This window comes from Balaenoptera borealis (genome assembly GCF_965194805.1).
Source record: "Balaenoptera borealis genome assembly, chromosome: 13".
Lineage (NCBI taxonomy): Eukaryota > Metazoa > Chordata > Mammalia > Artiodactyla > Balaenopteridae > Balaenoptera > Balaenoptera borealis.
In genome coordinates this window covers 96,210,303-96,225,768 of record NC_138870.1, presented here as the reverse complement: position 1 = coordinate 96,225,768, position 15,466 = coordinate 96,210,303, and the positions used below count along the sequence as shown (strand labels likewise).

The 15,466-nt window shown below is 51.9% G+C and overlaps 1 protein-coding gene across 3 annotated transcripts in view; it reads left to right on the top strand.

Moving 5' to 3' along the window:
* The first annotated feature begins 1,783 nt into the window (after window positions 1–1,783).
* TMEM184B (transmembrane protein 184B) overlaps window positions 1,784–15,466 on the top strand; it is a 48,880-nt gene continuing 35,197 nt past the window's right edge. For all 3 annotated transcript variants that reach the window (XM_082352788.1, XM_082352787.1, XM_082352789.1), the window contains exon 1: window positions 1,784–1,942. The gene's annotated coding sequence lies outside the window, so the exon portion shown is untranslated. The remainder of the gene's footprint in view (window positions 1,943–15,466) is intronic.

The following is a 15,466-nucleotide window of genomic DNA, read 5'->3' as shown; positions in this document are numbered from 1 at the left end:
GAATCGGGACTGCATGTAAGGGGTTTGGCAAGTTTACTAGAGTGGTTAGGGCAGGCCTTACTGAGTGGGGAACACGTGAGCAAACCCTTGAAGAAAGTGAAAGGGGGAGCATTCAAGTGTTTGAGGGAACAGCAATCCCAGCAGAGGGAACAGCCAGTGCCAAGGATTTGAGGCCAAGCGTGCTTCATTTGTTCTAGGAACAGCAAGGGGTCAGTGTGGAGGGAAGCAAGAGGAGGAGATGAGGTCAGACACCGCTGGGTGGATGGAATGTTAGATGAAGCAAAGCTCTGCAGGGATTTGTAAGGACTTTGGCTTTTATTCAGAGTGAAATGCACAGCCAATGGCACGCTTCGGGCAAAGAAGTGCCGTGTTCTGACTTAGGTTTTAAAAGAATCCCTCTGGCTCCTGCAATGAAGTAGACTGGGACACGGGGCAGGTCTGGAAACAGGGAAACAGGTTAGGAAAATGTTGCAATAACCCTGATCAGCTTGGGCTGCTATAACAAATTACCATAGATTGGGTGGCTTATCAACAACAGACATTTATTTCTCATAGTTCTGGAGGCTGGAAGTCCGAGATCAGGGTGCCTGCTAGTGTGATAGGTTCTGGTGAGGGCCCTCTTCTGGGTTATAGACTGCTAACTTCTTACTGTATTCTCACGTGGCAGAAAGAAGGCTAGAAAGTTCTCTGGGGTCTCTTTTTTAAGGGCATTAATACCATTCATGAAGGCTCCACCCATATGACCTAATCACCTCCCAAGGCCCCAGCTCCTAATACCATCACATTGGGGGTTAGGATTTCAGCATATGAATTTGGGGGGGATAAAAACATTCAGTCCATAACAAGAATATTGCAATAATCCTGGACAGAAAGTGGATGGGGTGGTGGCAGTGGAGATGGGGTGGAAGAGGTCAGAGTCTAGACATATTTTGCAGGTACAGCCAACATAATTTCCTGCTCCAGTGCGTAAAGGGGTGAGAGGAGGGATTCAAGGATGATTCCAGGAGTTCTGGGCTAGGGGCTGGAAGGATGGAGCTGCTAACCGTTCTTGTGGGGAGGCTGTGAGAGTGCAGGTCTCTGCGTTTGAGAGGAAATGGTTCTGTTGTGGGCATGTTGACTTTGAGATCCTATTGGAACCTCAGGTATGAGGGGGTGAGTACACAGTTCAGGGGAGGAGCCTGGGCTGGGGATAGAAATACATCTGGGGATCTTGAACACACCAAAGCCAGAACTTGATTGGATTTTATGTTTTTTAGTTAAACTGAGTTGGGTGTGAACCTGGCAAACAGAAATGGGCTAGGCGGTTTGAATGATATCTGAAGAATTTTGCTAGTTAGGCCACCTAGAGCGAGGTGGGGCAGGAAGGAAGCGCTGCTAGGTGGAGTGGGAAGAAAAACCTCTTTCTCTGTTTTGCAATTTCATTTCGCGTTATTGCACACAGCACCTCAGTATACATTCATTCCACAATTCCACATGCATCCTTCACTCGACAAATAGCCGTTAGACATTGTTTCATCTTCAAACAGGCCCAAATGGAGGAAAAGAGGTGAAGCTCCATACAGCCAGCGAGAGCTTGGAGCCCAAGACTCTGTCCCTGCACCCCAAGAAGCTCACTGGTGGGCAGGGTTGGGGGTGGGATGGAGGCTGGGGAGGCGACTCCTGACTGGTTTACGATCGGCTGGAAAGCCGGGATCGCTCCCACCACCGGGGGTTTGGGACGGCGGCTCCTTTAAGGCCGGGAGGGTGATCTCAGCCTCGCTTTCGCCGCCCCGCCCTCCCCGGCGGCGCGCTCGGTGCGCAGGCGCGCCGCGGCGGCACTCCGCTGGGCCCGGGACGAGCCGGCGGCGGCGAGATAGTAGGGCTGCGGTGCCGTCAGCCTGCCTCTCTCTCACAGTCCGGCTGCCGCGCGTCGCCCGCACACGCGCCGCCATGGGCTCCTGAGGTACCCTACCCACCGGCCCTGCGCTGGAGGCCCCGAGGGGGGCGGCCGAGGGCTTCCGGGGGCGGCGGGGCTGTCCCGTCTGGAGAGGCCCGCTCGGGGGGCGCCCCGCGGGTCGCATTGGCCGCGGGTCCCCGGGCGGGGAGCTGATGAAGGTGGCCGGCCTGGCGGGGAGGGAGGGGGCGTCTGCGGCCCCGCCCGTCTCGCCCTGCGCTCTGTCCCCGCCTTGCGAGGTCGCGGGCCGCCCGTGGGTGTGCGCTGCCCCCTCCTCGCCAGCGTGGCGGGGCCCGCGCCTGGAGTGTAATCGGACCTGCCCGTGGGGGTGGCCGGGAGAGAGGGGAAGCGGATGGACAGGCCCTTTGCAAGTAGGATGGTATGCGTCCGGTGGGTGTGCTGGTGCCTGGCACAGCCGAGTGAGTGGGGGAGTCAGCCTTGCCCTGTGCGGGTAGCTGTGATCTGGGCTGGTGGCTAGCCTGGCGAGGCCTCTGGGGATGCGTGCATGAAGGTGTACACGCGTTGCATACAGGTCAGCAGTTTGGAGGGGCACCGGCAGGAACCCGGGGCTCCAAGGATATGTGCTTGGAAAAGGACCACAGAGACTGGCTTAGGGTGTGTGCATCCATCCCAGACATTTCCTCTCCGGGCACACTGCTTGGGTCTAGTGCTAGTTGACTCCAGGCCAAGGCAAGGAGATGGGGTTGAGAGGTGGGCGTATCTGTTCCCAACCCGTATCCCCTCTGGGGTTGTGCAAGGCCAGACATTACACACCCACACACACGCACACACCCACACCCAGGGCACTGTGGGGCAAAGCAGGTGTTTGCACGTCTGATACCTGCGTGTGAGGAGAGCGTCATGTATTATTTATCTGACTGCCGGGTGCTTCATGTAAGGAAAGAAGCAGCAATCTGTGCCCTGGAGGCCCTTGTGCTGTGGAGGCAGCCAGGCAAACAAGCTCACGCACCTGCAGAGGCGGCGCAGGTCTCAGAGGTGTGACTCTTGCACAGGTTATGTGTGCAGCGTCCCTTCCTATCTCCCTTCCTTGTCAGCGTGCTTGGTGGGCCCCCTAGGCTCTGCACATCGGGACCTCTTGCCGGAGGGTGCCGTGTGTATCAGAGCTGGGACCGTGGGGTGGGAAGGCCCCAGCGGTCAGGTCTGTGTGCCCATTTTGTCAGGCTTTGAACAGAAACACATGATGCCCCTGGGATCCAGGACCTCTCAGGTCGGTCAGGGAATCAGACTTAGAATCAAGTAGTCACAATGATGTGAAAAATATAAAACAATAGAGGGAATGCAGAGTGGGTTCAGCGCTGGGGGAGGGGGAACGTGGCCGGCAGAAAAGGTTCCAACATGGCGTGGAGGGGGCGAGGGGAGCTGAGCTGAAACTGGAAGGATGGCTAGCTAGCATTCCTCTGATGCTTTGGTGCTTTCCACATATATTTCCCCAGTTAATTCTCTCGGAGGCTGTGCGTGTACAGAACTGTTTGTTATCCCTCTTTACAAATGAGGAAACTGAGACCCAGAGGGAGCGCATGACTCCTTGTCCATGTATGTGGCAGGCCTGGATGGAGTCGTCCATGAACCAGGACCTCTCTTGCTGCCAGGTGTTGCTGCCTTGTAACTTATGAGCATCTACTACATGCCAGGCACTATGCTAGGGGCACAGGGGTCTAAAGATGAATGGGACCTGGTGCCCGGCCTCTAAGGGCTTCCAGTCTGCTGGGGAGATGGACATAGACAGTGACCCCAGTCCAGACACAAGACCCCTGTAGCCAGTGTGCTTGGAGAAGTCACCATCAATTCTCCCCAAGAATTGGCCGCAGGCAGCCTGGCTCCTTTGTGCAGCCTTTGGGATTCTGGATGTGTTTTAAGTTGCTCCCATGTGGTAGTGGGTTACACCAGGAGCCCCTTCTAAAGGCCTCCAAGTGGGTGGGAAGAAGAGCTTCAGGGCAGAATGGGTGCAAGTGATCTTGTCCTAGTTCACTGGTGTTGGCCGAGTTCCGTGGAGCTCGGGCTTCTGTCTGGAGGCTGTTTTCTCCTCCTCTGCCTTTGAGGTTTTGCTCCTGGTTTCTGGCGGGCCGGCCGAGCTCTCTTCCCCAAGAGGGGCTCCATGCTATTTCCAGTCCCTCCTGTGCTCATTTCTCCCTGTGAATTCCCTGGAGTGGGAAGGCAGAGTACGGTCCTTTATTGTTTTGAAACCAAGTAACTGTGAATACCCTTCTCACTCTGCTGGGCCTTGAGACTGGGGATTTGGCGTGTGAGTTGTGGAAGGCCAGCTGCTGGGCCTTGGGAGAACTCTGGTGGGAGGGTCTATCACCGGACCTTCACAGGCAGTGAGCACTTGCTGAAGACCTACTGTGTGCCCAGCACCGTGCTGAGTCGTGGGTTGTGTCTTTTAAGAGGCTGTGGTTGGCTGAGGCTGTCCACCGTGTAACAGATATGCGACAGAGAGTGCTCTGCTTGTGGTGGAAACAGAGGACCCCAGTGGGGCCGGAGGACAATAGGAACAACAGCTCGTTTATTAAGCACTTACTGTGTGCCAGGCACAGTTCAAAGTGCTTTCATGAACGACTGAGTTTCATCCTCCCACCACAGTGAGGTGGGAACAGTTACCTTCACGTTTTGCAGAGGAGGCAGCCTAGGAGGGTAAAGCCGCGCTGGGCGGTGGAGCTGACCTTGGAGCCCACGCTCTTCCCCCACTAACCCTGGGGTGTGCCTGGCATCGTCGAAACCTCCTGCACCTTGAAGGACGGACGGGGAGTGCTCTGCCTGTGGAGGGAGAGGGCATTCTAGGCAGAGGAAGCCCCCGTGGGCAGAGGTGCGGAGGCCTGAAATACCTCACCCAGACATGGCTACGGTGGGCCCAGGGCGTGAAGACCTTTGAAGGCCCCACTAAGGAGTTTGAGCTTGACCCCAGTGTGGTCAACAGGGAGCCCTGAAGTTTTCAAAAAGGAAGCGACAGCCTCAGCCGCGTGTTCCAGGACAGTATGCCCGTGTCTCCTTTCTTCATTCCTGCAGGTAACTCCAAGGAGACTGGGCCTTTCCCTCCTTTGCTTTCCCTCGGGTCACTGGCATCCTTTTTGGTCCCTGCTGCGTTTCGCTTCTATTCTTCCAGCAGCTTCTGGTCCTGACAGCCCTGTGTGACTCAGGACAGGCCTCTGGAGCTCGCTGCTGTAATGGTGGCTCTACCCTGGCCTCCGTGGCTGGCGGTGGGGTGGCTCCCTGAAGTGGAACCGGGTTCTTCCTGGCTCTCCCGGGTCTGGCAGGTCCTCACTGACCTCTCACACTGTGGATCTGGACCGAGTGGGCGGCTCCTTTCCCCCATCTTCCATCCTCCAGGCCCCCATGCTCATCAGTGCTATAAATACAGGCAAAGGGGGGTGGGGACATAGTGGGAAGTGGGGCGCGGAGAGCCAGGCTTAACTGCCAGATCTCATGTGTGGGTTCACTGAGGGGGTGCCTGCCCTCCCCGCCTGCTTTGCTGGGTGTTGAGCAGCCAGCTGAGCGCCCCAGTTTGTCCCTCCCTACAGGGCTGAAAGACTAGGGGTCTTTGCACAGGATGGCTGCTGAAACACAGCTGAGGGGGGTCCACTTTGGCTGTGGGAGCCCATGGGTGTAGGACGTGAGGGGAGGAATCGGGGAAAACTTCTGAATTGGGTGCCTGGGGAGAGGAGGCTGAGAATTCAGGAAGGGGACAAGAATGGTCACTGGGAGCACAGGAGAAAGAAGCACCCCTTTGGGCACCGGGGAGAGAGGGAGGTAAGCTGAGCCTTCTGGAGAAAGAATTGGGAGCTGCGGCTTTCTTATTAGCTCTGTGGCCTTGGACAAGTTGCTTACCAGGTTCTGATTCCCATTCTTTAAGAATAGCGGGAGATGATGCAATTTCCTTCATTTGTAAAAGAGGAGTAATAACAGTGCAGCCATCATATGGCTGTAACGCTCTGATGTCTGCATGGAGCTCAGCACAGCATTTGGCTGTACATGGTACGTGCTCAGTAAACACTGGCTTTTATTGTTACCTTACAGGCTGTTTAATTTATTCAAGAAAGAGGTGTTGCATGCCTGTGTGCCAGTGCAGGGAGCTGAGTCCAGCTGGGGAGAGCCATTCCAGTTGTCATGGGTGCTCTGAGAGAACATTGAGGCATTCCCGCCTGGGCAGGCACTTCTCTGACCAGGTGACGTTTATGCTGTCACCATGTATAAGGAAGCAGGTTCCAGGCAGAGGGAACAGCATGTGCAAAGCAAAGGTCTGAGTTCTTTGTCTGCAAAATTGTTTGGCATTGGGGCTCAGCACGTAGTAGGCCCTCAGAAAATGTTAATTGAATGTGATCTTCTTGGCCTCAAAGAGGACAGGAAGGGGGGGAAATAAAGTGTGAGGGGCCCTGGAGGGAAGATTTGGATGGTCCCCAAGTTTCGGGTTGTCTCATGTTCCCTACCCATTTTGTCTACCTCTGCCGAGTGGCATGTGGTGCAGGTACCTTAATGCAGTGCAGCTAAGCTGCCAGTGTTCTCATCAGGGACTCGTGCTAGGCCCCTGCTTTGTCAAAGTCCTCAGAGGGGCGGCGCTGGAATTAGGCTGCGTTTGTTCACATTCCTGTTTGCTGCTGTTTTAGTGCATCTGAAACCCTATGCTTGGGCAGAACTTAGGAGGATGACATGGGGCCTCTGTCTGGTTGGTGGTTTTTCCAGTCCTGGGTTAATGGCGGCTCAGGGTCTAGCACGATGCCTTGCACAGAGTAGGTGCTGAAATCGCTTTGCCTAACAAACCAACAGTTGGATGGGTTAGTATCATTGCCACACAGGATAAAGCTGGAATTATTCTTGAGAAGTGATAGGTCAGAACAGGATTGTTTATTAGAACTGAGCTTATATCAGGAGCTGACAGGTACATTAAACAGCCTTGGATGTGTTCAAGGACAGGCTCCGTCCAATGGTCTGGAGGTCTCAGGCCTGGGCTGAGAGGCAGGAAGCCCCACAGTCACCTCCTTTTCCTTCTCCTCTGGGGCGGAAACCAGAGAGGGAAGATCCCACCCAGAAAACTTTTGTTCGTAACCTGCATCACTTCCAGTTCTACCATGTTTTTAAAAAGTCACACACAACAAAATGAGTATTTCATGGAAGGTTTGCAGTGTGTCAGCCTGTGAAAAACAATGGGGTTCTCTGCTTTTGAAAATAGTACTTGTTGATTATAGTAAATTTGGAACCCAGAAAAGATTGGAGGATAAGAATAAAAATCACCCCAAATTTCTAATAACCAAGAAATAATCACTGCTGAAGAGTGGGCATATTTTCCTTCTAGGCATGATCCTGCATTAGCTCATTGTTCACATAACACCGAGTTGCAGGCGTTTACCCATGACATGAAAGTTAGCCGTAGATATGAAAGAATCAGAGAAGTTCTAAAACAGAGCCCCTTGGTGCTTTATTTCAAGGTCTGTAGGAAAGACGAGGTCTCCACCCTTTCTGCTAGATGGCACCATGGTGTGAGGAGCAGGCGGAGCACTGCACAGAGTCAGAGAACCTGGTGATGACCTTGGGCGGGTCACTTGCCCTCGGGTGGGGTTATTCATCCTCTCCTCTGCCCACCTCCCGGCTGCCACAGGGCTCAGATGAGGTCCCAGGTTAGAAAACCTTGAAATCCACCCCGCCCCCAAGAGGAGGGCCTGGTTTCTGTCTTGGAGGGAGAGCTGGTCTTCACCGTCATGTGAAGATGGATAGAGAAGGCGTGTGTGTGTGTGTGTGTCTTGTTTTCCAACCTGCAGTCTGTTTTGTGATCCCCCTGAAGACTTCAGTATCCTTGTTCGGGAGCCACGATCTGAGGACCCTGTACCTTCAGGCCACGGGTGGTCCCAGGATGGCTGTCCCCAACCCTCACCTCAACGAAGTGGGTGGAATGAGACCTCTGGAAGTTACTACATCTGCCGCCCTGAAAGTGATTTTCAGATAAGACAGCCTCCCCACCCTGGGAGAAGTGTGTGGAGTTTGGTGCCTTTATTTTTCTCCTGCTACAACCCCTGTGGGCAACCTGCACCCAGGGAGGCCCTGTCCTGTTGGCAGGTGGCTGAGTACCTCCACTCTGCTGGTTGGGGCTGTTTCCCAAAGCCCTCTGGGTTACCTCTTACAGGAAAGCTCCAGGGGAAAAATAGCTAACCCCACGGCTGCTGCTGCTGTAGCCACTGGCAGAGGCTCCTGGTCTCCATCTCTAGCAGCCGTGTTTTTAGTTCTGCCTGGAATGAACAGAGAACCTGGGATTCCATCAGCAGTCATTTCAGGTGCCTGCAGGCACAACGATAGGTGTTGGTGAACAGATGTGTGTTGTGAGGAAATTAATATTAATGTTAACATACTATTTAGTACTAATGTTACTCTTTTTTTCTTGTTTTTAATCTAGTTTTTAAAAATTTTTATTGGAGTATAGTCGCTTTACAATGTTGTGTTAGTTTCTACTGTACAGCAAAGTGAATCAGCCATACGTATACATATATCCCCTGTTTTTTGGATTTCCTTCCCATTTAGGTCACCACAGAGCGTTGAGTAGAGTTTCCTGTGCTATACAGTAGGTTCTCATTAGTTATCTATTTTTTACATAGTATCAATAGTGTATATACGTCAATCCTAATCTCCCAATTCATCCCACACCACCCCACCCCTTCCCCCTTGGTATCCATACATTTGTTCTCTAGATCTGTGTCTCTATTTATGCTTTGTTTTTTAAAATTTATTTATTTTATTTATTTTTGTCTCTGTTGGGTCTTCGTTGCTGCGCACGGGCTTTCTCTAGTTGCGGCGAGCGGGGGCTACTCTTCCTTGCAGTACGCGGGCTTCTCATTGCGGTGGCTTCTCTTGTTGTGGAGCCCGGGCTCTAGGCGCACGGGCTCAGTAGTTGTGGCTCACGGGCTCTAGAGCGCAGGCTCAGTAGTTGTGGCCCACAGGCTTAGTTGCTCTGCGGCATGTGGGATCTTCCCGAACCAGGAGTTGAACCCATGTTCCCTGCATTGGCAAACAGATTCTTAACCACTGTGCCACCAGGGAAGATATTTGTTTTTCTCTTTCTGACTTACTTCACTCTGTATGACAGTCTCTCCATCCATCCACGTCTCTACAGATGACCCAATTTTGTTCCTTTTTATGGCTGAGTGAGATTCCATTGTATATGTACCACATCTTCTTTATCCATTCCTCAGTTGATGGACATTTAGGTTGCTTCCATGTCCTGGCTATTGTAAATAGTGCTGCAATGAACATTGGGATGCATATGTCCTTTTTTTTTTTTTTTAATTAATTAATTTATTTACGGCTGTTTGGATCTTCGTTGCTGCGCGCAGGCTTTCTCTAGTTTTGGCGAGTGGGGGCTTCTCTTCGTTGTGGTGCGTGGCCTTCTCATTGTGGTAGCTTCTCTTGTTTCGGAGCTCAGGCTCTAGGCACGCGGGCTTCAGTAGTTGTGGCACATGGGCTCAGTAGTTGTGGCTCGCGGGCTCTAGAGCGCAGGCTCAGTAGTTGTGGCACATGGGCTTAGTTGCTCCGTGGCATGTGGGATCTTCCTGGGCCAGGGCTCGAACCCATGTCCCCTGCATTGGCAGGCGGATTCTTAATCACTGCGCCACCAGGGAAGTCCTTGTCTGGTCTATGTCTTTTTGAATTATGGTTTTTCTCTGGGTATATGCCCAGTAGTGAGATTGCTGGGTCACATGTTAGTTCTATTTTTAGGTTTTTAAGGAACCTCTGTACTGTTCTCCATAGAGGCTGTATCAGTTTACATTCCCACCAACAATGTATGAGGGTTCCCTTTTCTCCACACTCTCTCCAGCATTTATTGTTTGTAGGTTTTGTGATGATGGCCATTCTGACCGGTGTGAGGTGATATCTCATTGTAGTTTTGATTTGCATTTCTCTAATAATTAATAATGTTGAGCATTTTTTCATGTGTTTGTTGGCCATCTGTATGTCTTCTTTAGAGACATGTCTACGTCTTTTGCCCATTTTTTGATTGGGTTGTTTGTTTTTTTTTGATATTGAGCTGCATGAGCTGTTTGTATATTTTGGAGATTAATCCTTTGTCAGTCGCTTCGTTTGCAAATATTTTCTCCCATTCTGAGGGTTGTCTTTTTGTCTTGTTTATAGTTTCTTTTGCTGTGCAAAAGCTTTTAAGTTTCATTAGGTCCCATTTATTTATTTTTGTTTTTATTCTCATTACTCTAGGAGGTGGGTCAAACAAGATCTTGCTGCGATTAGTACTAATATTACTAATCCTCACTGGAATTGGTGTAGGGCTTTGCAGTTTGCAAATTGCTTTTCACATATATCATCTCATTTAATCCTCCCAATGGCCCTGGCACCTTGGAATTATTGCGCCTACTTTGTAGATGGATAGACTGAGGCTCAGAGGGGTGAATTTGCCTAAGATCCTGTGGAAGGAAGCACCCAGGTTTTTTATTTCAAATCCTGTGCCCTTGCTGCTCTGAGTGACCCCTTCAGCACAGCCATGGCCCCCAGAGAGCCTGCATTCCCACTGGGAAGGCCAGCAGGTGGAACTGCTGCTTAGACTTGGAAAGAGCGTTCATAGAGGATCCGGTCGAAGCTGTGGGGGCCCCAGGAGGCAACAGTCTGCTCTGCCTGCCGGTGGGCCGGGGGCCCAGGCTCCCTGGGGGAAGGGCAGTTGAGCTGGGGGCTCTGATGGACAGTGGAGGTGGGCAGGTGGAGAAGCAGGGGAGGGCTTTCCAGGTAGCAGGACCACCTGGAGCACAGGTACAGGCAGGTGAGTGGAGGAGTGGAGGGAGTGAGCTCTCCCAGAGCAGTTGGCGTCAAGGCCTCACCTCCCGGAAGAGAAGTACATCTCTACATGTTTGTCAGTAGGTTTTAAACAAATAGGGTGTATGAAAATCTAGATTTAGCAAAACAGTACATACTTGCTTTACAAAGAAAGCTTGATGCACTGGGCAGTGGTTAGAAAAATGTTAATAGCGATAACCTCAGTGCATTTAAGTATGATTTGATTTACAGGTATTCTGGCTGTCCAGTCTGTTGGAGCAGAGCACGGGCTGGGAAACAGGAAGGTTGGCGACGGTTCTGCCTCTCAAATGCTGGCTTTGCTTTGCCAAGAGGTGTCTCCCACTTGACTGGGGGCAGAAGACCATTTCTTCCATTTGCAGTTCTCAGTAGTTGAGCCAGATTCGTGAGGGTGGGAGGAAGCCCTGCCCTGCCCGCTGCGTTTACCCAGCTGTCCTCACTCACAGGGAGGACACTAGGTATCCAGAGACCCGCCTCCATCCTCTGCCAGCCACAGCTTGATGAGTGAGGTTTAGGTGGCCATTGCTGTTACGTAGCAGGTCCGTGATAGACACAGCAGTAAATGTCGTGGAGCCTGAGTGTGTCTCGCATGGCTGTGGTGTCCCTACAGCTCACGCAGGGGAAGTGGCCAGAGGTGCTTGTCACTCGTTCAGGATAGCTAGACTGGAAGCACCCCACCGTCTCGGGCTCTGCACTCCCACCTGTCCCCGCCAGACCTGCTTCTGGTGCACGCTCCGTGGCCTGCCTGCTCCTCCCCTGGCGCCTTTGCCCAGGGAGACCAATTAGGGCCGGGTGTCGTGGTGACTCCAGTCATCTTCCACACTTCCCCCTGCCCTGGGACCAGGGCACCAGAGCCTGTCCTGGGAACGGCCGAGGGGCTGAGCGGGTCTGGCCCTTCTCTCACAGGTGAGGAAATGCGAGTCCATGGACCAGGATACTGGGAGAGAGTTGGGGCTGATTTGGGTCCAGAGCCATCTCCCGACCCAGTGCTCTCTCTGTCTCTACTGTGTCTTCATCTGGGCATCCTTGGAACTACATGTTGTCAGTATTTTCCCCAATAATTAGGCTTATTTTTTGGATGAGCAATTAAGATGTATCCTGCCTCTCTAGCAACATTTTCAAAATTACAGATGCTTGAAGTCTTTCACCCAGCAGTTGAACTTCTAGGAATTTATCCTACAGATGAGTTACCACGTGTGCAAGGTTAGTCATGGCTGCCTCATTTTTAATAGCAAAAGGTTGGAAGCAACCTGAAAGTCCATCAGCAGGGGCCAGGAACAAATTATGGTCCATTCAAACCATGGACTACTGTGCAGCCATAAAAAATAAGATGGAGACTCCCAGCACGGATACAGAACAATCACCAAGATAGATTGCTGTGCAGGTGGCGGGTGCAGGATGTATGTCTGGTGTGCCTCCATCTGCGTGAAAGTGAAGGGAAATAGAAAGTGCATTCGCTTATGTATGTGCTCAGGGTCTCTGAGGATTCACACGAAGTTGGTGATTGCAGTGCCTCTGGGATGGTGGCTGGTGGCGGGAGACTGTTCACTGGAGACCCTTCCTACGCTTTGAGTGCCGATTCATGTGAATATGTGACTTTTTCAAAAAATTTAAATGAATACAATTAAATAAACAAGAACCTTAAGAAATGTATCCTCACCCTCTTGCCCAATGAAGGCAGGTCAAGGCTACCCCCTCAAGGACCAGCCATCCTCATTCAGGCCCCTGACCATCAGCTAATCAAGAATGTAAGCTTGGGTCTCACGAAGGGGACCAGGTGTTTCTCGGGAAATCCGACCCCTGGCCTCAGCCCTGGAGAAATGTAACCACCTCCCTCTGGCCCCTCTGAATCACCGCTGTTGTCTGGCTTGTCGTTTAAATCCCTGCTCTGATATGCTTATTTCCCCTGAAACCTTCAGGGGCTTCCCCACTGACACATAAATAAAGACCCTGTCCCAGGCCCTGTTTACTGGGTCCCTTGTTGAGCCACACTTGCCTGGTCGCTCTTTTCTCCACATGCCTCCTCGCCTTCCCACCTCCGTGCCTTTGCTCATGCTGTTCTCTCTGTCTGTTTGCCTTTCCCTCTCTAGCAGTCTCCACGTGCCCAAATCCTCTCTGCCTCTCAAGGCCCAGCTCAGTTTCCAACTCTTTCAGCCCTCTGACCTCCCCTGCTTCTTTATCTGTTCCTCTCCACTGGCACTTAAGCCTTTTACATTGTGTCCTAGGTGTCTGATTCCCCACTGGGCTGTGGGCTCCTTTAGGGCAAAGTCCACATCACAGCCCCTGTTTTGTTAGATGTTTGCCGAGTGGGTGAATGGGGGCTGCCCTCTTCGTGGTGGGATCGGGAGCCATGGGGGGCGGGGCCCGTTTCACATCTGTGAACCGTGGTGCCTGGCACAGGGCGGGCCCACCCTGCAACAGGAATAACAAGTCTTATGCCCCAGTGCTTTGTGTGCATTCTTTCCCTCACCCTCACAAGGACCCATGAAGTGCTGTGGTTCAACTGTGGTTCCCCCATAGCATGAAGAAGCAGAGCGAACATCTTGTCCAGGTCACACAGTTAGAAATAAGATTTGGACACAGGTCTGGCTGCCTCCAAAACTCCTGCATTTGATCAGTTTATTCTACCACTTCCCCTGACTCATGAGTAATACTGATCCCTTGGCCCACTCTCATTAACTGCCCCACTGGCCACGGGCAATCTTATATTGTTATTTGAGTGTATTTTCTTCCCCACTGGACTGTAAGCTCTTAACCGGTTAGAGTCTTGCTGGAGATACCCTTTGGACTTAGCACATAGAAAGTGCTTGAAAGTGTATGTTTATTAACCTACTCCAGTAAAACACACAACTAGATGAACAGTGTGATGGATTTTTACCTCTGTAAATACCCGTGTAAACCACTGTCCAGATCAAGCTGCGGAACATTCCCAGCCTCTCCCTGGGGGCTCCCTGGGGCCTCCTCCAGGTCACGAACCTCTGAGGTAACCACTGTTCACACCTCATCACTATTGACTGTTTTTGACCTTCTTGCAAATAGAATCCTATAGGAAAACCTGTAGTGAGAGTCACCCAGGTTGTGTAGAGCAGTCCTTGCTCACTGTGCCATGGAAGTCCACGCTGTTTAAATATACAGCTGACCCTTGAACAGCATGGCTTTGAACTGTGTGGGTCCACTTATACATGGCTTCTTTTCAATAAATACATACTGTGCTACATGATCCACGGTTGGTTGAATCCGAGGATGTGGAACCGCAGATACAAAGGGCTGACTATAAGTTATGCGTGGATTTTTGAGGGTCGGCGCCCCTGACCCATTGTTGTTCAAGGTTCAGCCATCACTATTCGTTCTGAGGATAGGCATTTGGGTTGTGTCCAGGCTTTTTCTGTTATAAACAGGCCTGCAATGAAGTTTCTTGTTCTTGTCTGTGTGGCACACATGGACTCCTGTGGGGTGTGCACCTGGGGTGGAACACTGACTCACCCAACTCAGTACATGTTGGCATGAATGAAGTTCAGGCTAGGATTTCTCACTGGGCTGGAGCTGGGCTGCTGCTTTTTTTTTTTTTTTTTGAATTTTATTTTATTTTTTATACAGCAGGTTCTTATTAGTTATCCATTTTATACATATCAGTGTATACATGTCAACCCCAGTCGCCCAATTCATCACACCCCCCCCACCCCCCCCACCACTTCCCCCCTTGGTGTCCATACATTTGTTCTCTACATCTGTGCCTCTATTTCTGCCCTTGGAGCTGGGCTTCTTGCCAAAGGGGTCCCAGGGGTCAGGGCAGGTGCAGGGGTCTCAGTTTAGACAGCCTGCACCCAAGGGCCAGCGGGACTGTTCAGGGTTCCGCATCCAAAGGGGACCTGTTTGCTTAGGGCTGGGTGGGGTTTAGCTGGATGAAAAGGTGGTCTCATTAGAGGGACACAGAGTCTAGCTAGAGAGACCGAACACTGGCCCATCCGTTCTCAGTTTGAGAGAAAACTGTAAGGATCAAAATTTGGCCTGGTATGTACTGAAAAAAAAAAGACTTAATTACAAGACTGAATTAAGTAAGTCTTTGCTGAAGGATTTTGGATTACTTTGTTGTTCTCTTTTATTTCTGCACCTACCCCCTGCCCCCAACACCAAGTGAAGGACAGATACATGATTGGATGGTTTTTCTTTCCTGTTGAGAGATTCGTGAGAACTTGACCCTGGGAGAACAGGGACAGATGTGGAACCACTAGCGTGGCCTCAGCTTGTCCGTATTGAAGGGGAGTGGAACTGAGAGATGGGACCCTGCCCCCTCGTGAGGGCATGTGATCCTTTTTCCAAAGGTTAACCAGGCAGCACCGCCCAGCCCCTGGCTGCTCTTTCCCTCTAATCTCCTCTGGAGAAGGGCCAGGCTGTGGCTTGCTGACCTGCTCTGATGTGGGTCAGCCTCCCCCAAAAGGCAGCCACCCAGAAGTCCACAGAACAAACAGCCCCCGGAGACCAGAGGGCCCGTCATCCCCAGGCAACTGAAGTGAGAGCAGTGGCCAGTTCAGGTTAACCGTGCTCAGGTCAAGTGCTGCCTAGTGAGCTCTGCGAAGATGGAGATTCCTCCATGTATCTTAAATAAAAGAACCGAAACCCCTCCCAGGCTGCGTTCGTATTCCGGAGACGTGCGTGCGAGCGTGTTGCCAGCCCAGTTTGGCCCGTGGGTGTGTAGCAACTGCCCGAGCGCGAGCACTTCATGGGCGCAGCTCAAAAGGC